This window comes from Pinus tabuliformis, chromosome 5_1, assembly GCF_031772625.1.
Source record: "Pinus tabuliformis cultivar Carrire ecotype Pingquan chromosome 5_1, CPIR1, whole genome shotgun sequence".
Taxonomy (NCBI): Eukaryota; Viridiplantae; Streptophyta; class Pinopsida; order Pinales; family Pinaceae; genus Pinus; species Pinus tabuliformis.
Genome location: NC_142305.1, coordinates 493,931,532 through 493,943,667, shown reverse-complemented (window position 1 = coordinate 493,943,667; position 12,136 = coordinate 493,931,532).

The window sequence follows — 12,136 nt, the reverse complement described above, 5'->3', positions numbered from 1 at the left end:
TATGTTTTCTGATTGTTAAATGTATGTATTATTCACAATATTTTCGATTCGTTGCACTAAGTAATATAGGAATTCCTGCACATGAGTCTGTAATACCTTAATATTGATTTAAGATCTCATTTTCAGATCAAGTGGTATCAGAGCATTTGGTTTTGTTAAGGTTAGACAACCTTGTGCTAGATTTTGAATGCTAACTAGATTAAAGCTCAGACTAGGAGAAAGAGAACTTGTTGAGGCTAATCTAGAGATTGGAAGAGTCTATTCTCAGAGGAAAATGACAGAAGAAACTCCATTGGGATCAGAATCTTAGTTCATGGACAGTTTTATGGCCATGCAAGCCATGGTGGAAGAGATGTATATGGAGTTTAAGAAGGGTCGAGGTGAAATCACTTCAACACCCAAACCAGACAAAGGAGCAGCGAAACCTTTTCTAGTTGCCCCTCCAGAAGGCAAAGGAAAAGGAGAAATGCCTTCTCCACCATCTCCTCCATCATCACCTTCATCACCCTCATCATATTCTTCGCATAAAACTAGCCCTGATAAGAAAAAGAAGAAAACTTCTTTGATTAAATTAGATGTGAAGTTCGATTTTCCAATTTATGATGGAGAACTCAATGCATAAAAGCTAGATAATTGGATAAGACAAATTGATGTATATTGTAGGGTACAAAATGTTGATTCAGAAAGGAAGAAGATTTAGTTGGCTAGCCTTCGACTTGGAGGAACTGTACTAATATGGTGAGAAGGCAAGACGCAAGCTGATATGCAAAAACATGGTAAAATCATTTCTACCTGGAATGAATTTGTTTCTCATATCAAAAAGCAATTCTATCCTTTAGCTTACATGCAACAGGAAATGATGAGTTTGCAAACTCTTCGTCAGTTGAAGGGTCAGAGTGTACAAAGTTATACTCAAGAATTCAAAAAGAGAGCTTTAACTCTAGGTATATAATTAGACTCACCTAAGACTTTATTGAAGTAGATAGGTGGTCTTCATAGCTATTTAAAGCATACCATTCTCATGTTTAATCCCACTAGCTTAGATGATGTATCAGTTCAAGCCACACATCTAGAAGCTAGAGGTAAGAATGTAAACCCAGAGGTTGAGGGAACATCTAAATATTCTGTAAGCAAGAGTAAGAAAAAGAAGAAACTGAAATGGAAGGAGAGGAAAGAAAACATTGTACAAAAGGATAAATATTCATGCACTCACTGCAAGAAAGAAGGACATGATGAGGCACACTGCTAGCTTTTGCATCCAGAATGGAAACCTAAGAAGTTCGGTGGAAGGAAGAAAAAGAATGTTGTTGCTATTCAGCAGGACTTGGGATCAGATTCAGGTGATGAAGCAACAGTTACAACCAAAAGTATTAAAGGTAAGGATTATGAAGCATCCACAAGTAATTCTGCACAATCTATTGATAATGAAAGTAATGAGAGGGAAAGAAATGAACTTTTTCGTATTAGAGTAATTTCCAAGCATAATAAGATTGATACTATGTTTGATAGTGGATCACAAGAAAATTTGATTTCTGAAACAATTGTAAAGAAGTTGGGATTACAAACAAAACCTCATGAGAAGCCATATCCATTAGGTTCAGTGTGTGATAAAACAAAGCTACAAGTAATGAGACAATGTAAACTTAGGTTTGCTATTGGATCTACATTTGTAGATGAGGTTGAGTTAGATATAGTTCCATTGGATATATGTGGTATTGTTTTGGGAAGTCAATACTTGTATGATAGGAAAGCTATTTTCTATAGAGCTGAAAATAAGTATCAACTCACTAAAGATGGAATGGAATATATTGTAAGAGCTCATAAACTCAAAGGTAACTATTCTCTCATAAATTCAGGACAGATGAAAAGAATTGTGAATTCAAGTAAGCAATTTTTACTAATGGTTGTAAAGGAAAAGGATCCTGAAAAATCTAATGTATTTGAAGGCTGTGATTCTAAACAGAAAGTTGATTTAGTTAAAGTTATTTAAGAGTATGATGTTCTATTTCAAGAACTAAAGGTCTGCCACCCAAGCAAGAAATAATACATGATATTTGTTTGCAGCAAGATGCTCCATTACCTAAAATTGGAATGTACAGGTTGTCAGCTTTATAGAATGCATAAATAAAGAAGCAGGTACAAGAGTTGCTCGATAAAGGGTTTATACGACCAAGCACATCACCATGTGGATCTCCAATCGTGCTGGTGAGAAAGAAAGATGGTTCGTGGAGAATGTGCATTGATTATAGAGCACTAAATAAAATAACGATCAAGAATCGTTATCCTCTTCCTCGTATTGATGATCTATTAGATCAATTGAAAGAAGAAATTTACTTTTCTAAGTTAGACTTGCGAAGTGGTTATCATCAGGTCAGAGTTGCAGAACAGGATGCATGGAAGACTACTTTCAAGACAAAGAAAGGGCTTTATGAATGGTTGGTTATGCCTTTTGGCTTAACTAATGCTCCTGCTACATTTATGGGAGTTATGAATGATGTACTTAGACTTTTATTGATGATTTTGTAATTGTTTATTTAGATGACATTCTTGTTTTTAGTAAGACATGGGAATACCATGTAAAGCACGTAAAGCAGACTTTAGATGTTTTAAAAAGAGAAAATCTCTATGTAAAACTGTCAAAATGTGAATTTGGTAGAACATCTTTAAATTATTTGGGTCATATTGTAGGGAGTGGTGAATTGAAGCTAGATCCCTCTAAGGTTGAAGTCATTGTGAACTGGCCTAAACCAAAATCTGCTACAAAGGTTAGGAGTTTCCTAGGGGCAACACAATACTGGAGAAAGTTTATTGCTAACTTTTCATTGATTGCAGCTCCATTACATGCTTTAACAGGATTGAAACAGGTGTTTCAGTGGGGAAGCAAATAGCAGAAAGCCTGCGACACCTTAAAAGAGAAAATCAATACAACACCAATACTAGCACTGCCAGATCTTCAACATCCATTTGAGATTGAGACAGATGCTAGTTACTATGCCATGGGAGCAGTGTTGATACAACATGGAAAACCCATATGCTATCATTCTGAGACATTTACTTCTGTAGTAGTTAATTATCCCACATATGATAAAGAATAATATGCATTAGTACAAAGTGTGAAAAAGTGGAAACATTACCTAATGGGTAAAGAAACAATCATACATATAGATCATCAACAACTTCAATATTTGCACTCACAAACTAAATTGCAGCAATCAAGACATTATAGGTGGATGGGTTTTTTACAGCAATTTCATCTTGTCATCAGATAAAAGAAGGGCATACACAATAAGGTTGCAGATATGTTTTCACGACCAATCATAAATGCATCTACTATACTTAAGCATAACTCAGTAATGCATGAAAGTTACATAATACATTGAACAATATGATCAAGATGTAGATTTTAAAGATGTATACGCAACTTTAAGTCATGGCAATAAAGTAGAATAATTGGATTATTATGTAAAGGACCAACTCTTATATCATTTTGGGAAGTTATGCATTCCACAAACTGAAATAGTTAACATAATCTGAGAAGCACATACTTCTCTAATATTAGGTCATTTTGGTGTAAGTAAAACAGTTACACAATTGCAAAGGTTTTGTTATTGGCCAAGAATGCATGAGACAATTTCTAGATATATCAAAGGGTGTACTATGTGTGCTACAAGCAAGCCTAGTAATAGAAAATTAGGCTTTTACACTCCACTTCCAATTCCTTCTCGTCCTTGGGAAAGTGTCTCCATGGACTTTGTTGGGGGATTGCCAAAATCTAGAAAAGGTCATGATTATTTGTATGTTGTTGTGGATAGGTTCAGTAAAATGTGTATTTTGATACCATGTAACAAGCAGGTTACAGTTGAACAAACAACAAAGTTGTTCTTTCAGAATGTATGGGTTCATTTTGGGTTACCCACTTCTATTGTATCTGATCAAGATTCTCGATTTGTTGGGAAGTTTTGGTGAAATCTATGGGAGTTGATGGACACCAGGTTGAAGAAGAGAACATCATTTCATCCACAAACAAATGGTCAGACAGAGGTGGTCAACAGGACAGTGATCCAGTTGCTCAGAGGCTATTGCAACAAGCATCCCAAGCTTTGGGATGAGCATTTGTGTTATGTGCAGCATGCTTAAGACTGTGCCAAACACTCTTCTACTAAGAGATCTCCTTTTGAGTGTTTTGGTCTTATACCAAAGTAACCCTTGGATTTTGTCTTTGGTAAAGACATAGCAGTTGATGGACACAGTGATGTGGACAAAGCAACCAAGTTCATTGAACAAATCCAGGAAATTCACCAGGCAGTACAGGAACAACTGGAAAGAAATCAAGTGAAGTACAAGGCAAGACATGACAAGCATCGAGTTGAGCATAGTTTCCAAGTTGGTGATCAAATCTTGATGTACATCAACAAAGAAAAAATGCAAGGTGAAGGTAAGAAGCTAAAACCAATAAGGTATGGACCTTTCAAGATACTTGATAAAATTGGTGAAAATGCTTTTCGCCTTGATTTGCCAGCTTATATGCAGATCTATTCAGTCGTTAATGCAGAAAACTTGAGATTGTATGAACCTTCATTGATTGAAGATCCTAAAGAGCAAAGTCAGTTGCCTTCTATTGAGGATCTGTTGCCTAAATATCTCAATGAGTTATAGGAAGACACAGTTCTGGACAGGAAGGTGAGAACTATGTGTCGAGGGGATGTTGAGTACCTGAGAGTAGGGCTCAAAGGTTCAAATCCAAGCAAAGCACGCTGGATAGAAGTTAAACAAATGAGGGAGTTGTATCCTCACTTGATCGATGCCTAAAAACCAACTTTTGGTGGTCCAAAAACTTTTTGGTGGGAAGGCGTGATCCAAAATGGATCTTGAATAGAACCTCTAAGTCTAAGTCTTCAAATATGTTAAAAAAAATGCAAACAAGTATGGCAGAGAAACAATGACAGAATGCCGAAAAACCCAAATGCAGCAAGGAGTGAAGAAGCACAGCCTTAATGCCCCAGAGCCATTAGATCTACGAGATCAACAGACGAGATTGAATCACATTGGAGAAAAGCCAAAGCAGAGTATAAAGGATCGTAGCCTTGAGGAATTGCGATAGCGATCAGCGCGATATAACATGGGTCGTTGATTGAGCACGCAGATCAATGGTGGATATGACAACAAGATATATCGCATCGCAAATTCCAAAGGGAGGACTTAACAAAGGCTTGCAGGCTTAGCGATATGCGATGGCCACATTATCGCATCGCAATGAACCATGGGGCAAGGACCGGACCCATAGACTTTAACACTTGCGATGAGCGCTTTCGTCATAGCCATCGGATCGGTGAAAGGAATGGATGGTTGTGATTGAATTGACAATTGGAACAATCAAGGTGATCGGTGATCGGAGATCGAGAGCGCAACAGAGCAAGGGACCATTGAGGTAGCGATACCACTGATGCGCTGATAGCCGATGGGGCTGATCGGAGTGATCAGGGATCACAGATTGGCGAATCACAATGCCAAGGGACCATGCACTAAGCGAAAGGCGATATGCGACATGCCCGGACCTGACGATTTTATAAATGCGGGTTTAATGTTTTTGAGTTTTGGCTTAAAGCATTGCGGTCGGGTTTTTCCGTGTATTTCATGTATTTTTGTGTATTATTGAAAATGCTCTATTTCGGGACTTTATCACACAAAAAGGCCAGACAGTCGGGTTACCCATGCCCGCCGACTGTAAAATTGTTTCTATTATGAATATTGCTCCACGTTGTAAGCGTTATCCCTATAACAGAGAACGTGTCATAAAGACCAGCAGAGAGAGATGAAGCGACAGAGAGTAGAAAAGACAGAGCCAGAAGAGAAATGACAGGGCATTCCAAAGGATCCTTGGGAGGCAACGTTACTTTCTGGGCTCGAGAATCTCGAGCGAAAGCTCTATATATGTATCCCATTGTTGTATTGAGGGAAGAAGTGGTTCAGAGACAGAGAGTCAGAGAAAACACAACTACGAACAATTGATCAGAGGCACTAAGAGGGAGAGTCTGTGTACTCTTTAAACTTGAGGTTTTCGAGTGAAATCCCTGTGTAATATCACTATTGTTGTGTTATGGCTCTGATTGAGCTCACACCTGTAAACTATGTTCTTGAAGACATAATATAGAGGTCGACACTAAAAGCTGGACCAAGAGACGTAGCCAGGAAGTCTGGTGAACTCCTTGATTATTCACTGTGTTGATGTGTTGAATTGTTATGTTTTCTGATTGTTAAATGTTTGTATTATTCACAATCTTTTTGATCCGTTGCACTAAGTAATACAGGAATTCCTACACATGAGTCTGTAATACCTTAATATTGATTTAAGATCTCATTTTCAAATCATTACATCATCATGTCTCAAGCCAAGCTGTTCGTGGTTTATATGAAATAATTTGGTACCAACAACAAATTCCATTATTCATATGCTTGTTAACGCTTGTGAAGAATCTAAAGTAAACTGTGGATGAAATTTTTACATAAAATGGTACTTTTTTTTGGCAAAAATGCTTCATATATTACAAAGACAACATTATGTACACTTACATGTTATGTATTTATAGGCTGATCATATATAATACCCCATTAATCCAATAATCTAACGCTGATAATATTGAATTGCGATCATTAATCCAAAAACCACAAATTTCTAATTATTCAAATCACGGTTTTAGTATCCCACGCTACTATCTCCCACTTGCCCTAATTGAGATCTAAAGCATAGGTCCCACGATGGTGATAACCTTATTCTCCTTGTGCTTTACTTTTCAAAATGACCTTGTACTTGGCCATTTAAGGTGCCTCTTATTGCTGCAACACATGTCTTGGGCGTTCTCTTATTGTTGTTCTAAAGTTGTTCCTATCGAGTTTAGGCAAAATATCTTTAAAGATAAATTCATATTGATTTAAAATCTCTTTTTGAAGGAGTCTAAATTCTTCTTTGATTTCACTTTTGAACATCTTTGAATTCCTCTATTTTGAAAGACAATACACCATTTCCCAGGTCCAAATAATGGAAAAATGCTTGCCATTTTATGTTCCAAGTGTTGTAGCACATGACAAAGTACATACATCGATTTTCTCAGTCTATGTGAGTGGGTATCAAAGAATTCCTACCATTGTTTTATTTTTATCATGAAAATCATGCATGGCATCATATGAAAGCTATGTTGTCTGCTTTCTGCATGACAGAGAAATGATAATACCATAATAATTTTCATAACAAAACTTAGCACACTCCATCCTTAAAATGATGGAAACATTTGGCATCCCTAACAACAATTTCTCATTCTATAATTCTTGAAATGAACTTAATCGCGGTGTGGGAGTCACCACAGACGTGGAGATTCTTGACAATTCTAATTGGAATCCCACTGGGTGTGTTGATAATACCAAAAGCTATTGCTAGCTTTTCACTTTGATAACTCATAAAATCATCTTTATATTCATCCTCCACATCATGAAAAACAAAGTTTGTGTCAGGCACATACCTTGCCTTCTTAATCTTCTCAGATAGTGTTTCCAACATTGCATAAATCTCTTCTACTTATGGATGAGATCTATCTCCTACAATAAATGCATGCACCCTATTCTTTGCTTCAGTCCAGCTGCAACCTGGATTTTTTCTTATTCCCCTGTCTTTCATCATTTTCCTGAATCTAGCAACATCATCCCATTTTCTAGATGAATCATACATGTTTGACATCAGCACATAATTTGCAGCATTGCGTGGTTCCAACTTAATACAATATATGCCTAATCCCCAACAGAGCAACACACATCATCACATCATCTCACTGTGAGGATATTGTTGGAAATGGGATAAAGGAGAGATGTTACAGGTTATCTATTTACAGACTTCAAGCTTCCCATTAATCACGGTTTTAATGAAGCCCCGTTAGTGTAGATGAAACTATGGTGAAACTATGTTTTTTGTCAAGTATATTTAAATTTTGGCCTAGACCCTCATCCTACTACCATATCCACTTAGTAACATATGAGAGGTAACTAAGGAAACAACAATGCATGCAATTTTTTTATACTTTTGGCTTAGCTCATTTGTGAATAAATGACATTTATTTGTGCTAGCTTCATAAAACAATGACACCCTTGAGGTCCCTTTCTCTTAAATACATAATCTATTTGTGTGTGGCATTCAAGGTGTTTTTGATGTTTGTCCAAGCTTTGGCATCAACTGATTTGTAGAATGGTTGTCTTATAACTGTTGAGTATAGTTTTTTCCCTAGGTTCATTTAGACACAAATCTAGAAGTTTACATCCCAATATTTCTTTTTCTTTTGCAAATAGAAGAGTAGCAACGAGCATAGTTTGTGAATCCATTGCCACAATTTTTGCACTTTTCCCAAGAGAGAGGAAAGCCAAGGTGGGTTTGTAGTGCCATATTAGAGGGGAAATTTTTTTTTCTTCTAAATTCTTTTATTAGATACTATCAATGTTAGTTGGTACAAGTGGAGCAACTATTCTAGGGATGGGTTTGGGGTAGAAAAATAATGCCCACAAAGTTATAAATTGCAGTAATGATCCATTATGGCCATATAAATTATGTGTTTATTCTATTTTGGTTCATTATTTATTTTGTAATGACTTCACTAACCCCTTTCTTTTGTTTGAATGTTTGAATGTATAAGCCAGATGAATGCCTACTTGTCTAATATGAATTTATTATTACTTTATTTTCCAAGTCTTCTAAGTGTAGAGAATGGTTCAAAACTGGAATTTGTGCATCGAAGTGTCTTGTCATCCAAATCTTGGTCAAGCCACTATGAAATATGTGCTTCATAATGCGACAAGAAATCATGTACTGCATAGAAATATAGAAGTGCATGAGAGAACAACGAATAACGAAGGCTACTATATTGCCCTTGTTGAGGGGTTAAAGGAGGTGAAAATTTATGTTGTCAATGATATTACAATTTTCACAAACTCACAACTCATATGTAATCAAATCAACGACATCTATGAAGTTTGAAAACAGAATTTAAAGCCACTTTACAAGTGATAATGTGGATTTCTCAGTTTCAATATTTTAGCATACATTACCATGCAAACATTCATAAGTTTTCCACTAATATACTTTCGAGAGGAATGTCAAATGTAGATGGAAGTGTAAGAGATGACATCAAATCACCATCTATTGCAAGAGAATTCATTCATCAACATCAACATAGTTCCCTAATATGTGAATGTGTTCTTGTGATGTTTTTCCTTGGGGCTGTCATTTCGTTTTTCTTTCACTAAAGAAGAACCCATTGATATGTTATTTTTCCCCAACCTACAATGATTGGGGTCTTTTGTATGGTGACAAGTTTATGGAAAAATGTGTGACATTCCATGTATATGAACAAATGTAATATTTGCATGGTTTGTGATATAATAGTTGAATTTTTTTGAGGTTATTTACATTCATTGTGCTTGTAAATATCATTGTGGAAAATTTCATTGATTTCAAAATGAATTTTAAATGAATGGGTGGAGGTTAAAATCCAAGTCATAGGAACTTGATGCAATTCACAGGTGCTTATATTGTAATGCCCGTATGTTTATTTGTGTTGGATGTGTAGTCAAAACAATTTAGAAGGAAAGAATGCAACACATTTAGTTAAAGTTAAGTTTAGACTAAAACCTGTACAAATTTTCAGTAGATGTTCCACTTTGAATCATCTTGTTAATTATGTCATCACATGACTTTGAAAACAACAAAAAATGTTTTGTGTTATGTGTTTAACCAAATCAAGATTTGTCCCTAAGACGAGTTTACCAAATCCATGGCTCTTTTTTCCACTTGAGAAAGTATTAGATAAGGTGACATATTATATAATGATCCACTGAGATGAATGGTTTTGAGAAGTGGTTTTTTCTTCAAATTTAGTTTAGATGCCTTGTGAATATGTTGTATGTTAAGTAGATTTGAGGTTGCAGACTACACATGTCATGTTTAAATTGTTTGTATTTGTGGTGGTAATGGTTGCTAGTTGCCACATTTTTTTGAAAGAAGAAAACATGAAATGAGTAGTTTGACATTTGGCAAAGATGACCAGTTAGCAATTGAATTTGTTACTGTAGCTACTAATATTTGAGCTCCTTTGGGCATCCAAATGCAAATCTTGTTTGAAGTGAAAGACATTGCAGGCAACATTGTTCATGCAGTAACAACAAGAAATGTAATCATTGCAAGTCTAATTGTACTTGAAACAACTAGTTGGTTAGAAATGATTCAAAGAACTATAGAATGATATACTATTTATAAAGTCCATTTGAACCCAACAGATTTTGTTATGTATGTTCAAGGACACCTGTATCACTAGAGGTGAATACTCAAAAAGAAAAACTGAAGGATATCATAGAAAAAAATTTCAAGGCTAAATTGAGTCTCAATTCACCATTGATCATGCATGGTTCTACACTTCTTTTTGAGTCTAGCGATGACATTGAGGAAGATGCTGTTGCATATTATGCACAAAACTTAGAGAAGACATTAGCAAAATATCCATTTCCAATCACAAATAGTGTTATTCTTATAGTAGAGGACTACCATCAAGATTTATTGTGCAATATTAATATTAACCACAGAGCTGAATATCATGGTGATTAAAGTGGAGAAAAACTACTAATTGCAACTAAGAACCTAGCCATTCGACCACATCCTCGAGACTAATCAATTTTCTTTGAAATTGAGCTCCCCGATCACAAATAAGAGGCTCACCTGAACCAACAATAGAATTTGACAAACAAATTGTTAGTCACTAGGAAATTTCTGTGTGAAATATAACATTTTTCTTTGGTTAAAATGATGGAAAAAACAATTAAAATTATAGAAGCCCCCACATTTAACAGATATTTCAGATTTGAAATTCATGCCTTGCTAGGCCCTGGCCTTGTAGATCTCATTCATAGGCTACTCCTCATACATTCTACATTCTTTGGCACTTCTCATGTATATTTTAAGGGTTTGTTGTTATTTAACAAGATAATTTGCTAGCTTTTGCAATGCACTTTGAGTTTCATGATTGATCAATTCCTTTTGATTTTAGTCTCCCTCTCTATTTAGTGGCCCATAATTTAGCAAGCTAATACACATTTCAAATTGCACTTCATTGTTCTTTGGTTCAATGGATGCTTTTTCGTACGACTAAATCTAAATACTCCACTTATTTATGATATTTTAATGAAGTCACATCACATATATGTTTATCCATTTGGACAAGTTTAAATATTTTACATTTTTCGATTTTTTTTTTTAACAACGATCAATGGAATCTGAGTATATAATTGTTGCTGAAATTGCAATTATCTATTACTTAAATTTAATTTTTGAATGCATAATTTGATCCAACACTTTGAAAAACCCTCTTTTATTAAGATTGTGCAATCTCAACCATTGATATCTGCAATTTCAACAATTTTTCTAAAAATTTTACCAGATTTTAGGCAAAACTATTTGGAAAAATCTGCCAAAAAAGGTTTAAACTATTTACATTGAATTTATCATCCCTAAACATTCGTTAAATTATAAAATTGATATGCAAAATGGGCACACCTATCGATAAGGAGACCATTAGTGTTGAAGTGTGATGGCTTATTGTTAATGGGCCATCACTCTTCAACACCAATGATCCCCTGGGAGCACCCATGTTCCATATCAAAAAATGCTCACTAACTTGAATGAGCCATCACTCCTCGACACTAATGGTCCCCTCGACACATCCATGTTCCATATTAAAATCTTCTCACTAACTTTAGCCATTTCACCATTTCATGGAGGATATTTCTCACATATTCAAAGGTTTCCAATGGCATTACTTTCTGGACTTAACATACTCATGTATAAAAGGCCCCGTATAACATTAAAAATCATCTAACTTATGAAACAAAAAAGTCCATAAATTTGCTCTTTGCTTCATAGGTTTATCCTCATATATTCCCCTTTTGGAGGAGATCTTTGCTAGCCCCTGGAGAATGAAAGTGTCGAACCATACACATTTTCATTTCTCCTACTTGGCCAAATAGATCTAAAGAAGTGGTTTCCCCTATTTTATTCATTACAAGGGTTTAGCAATCAAAGAAAAGCACAAAGCCTTGGGATTGATAGCTA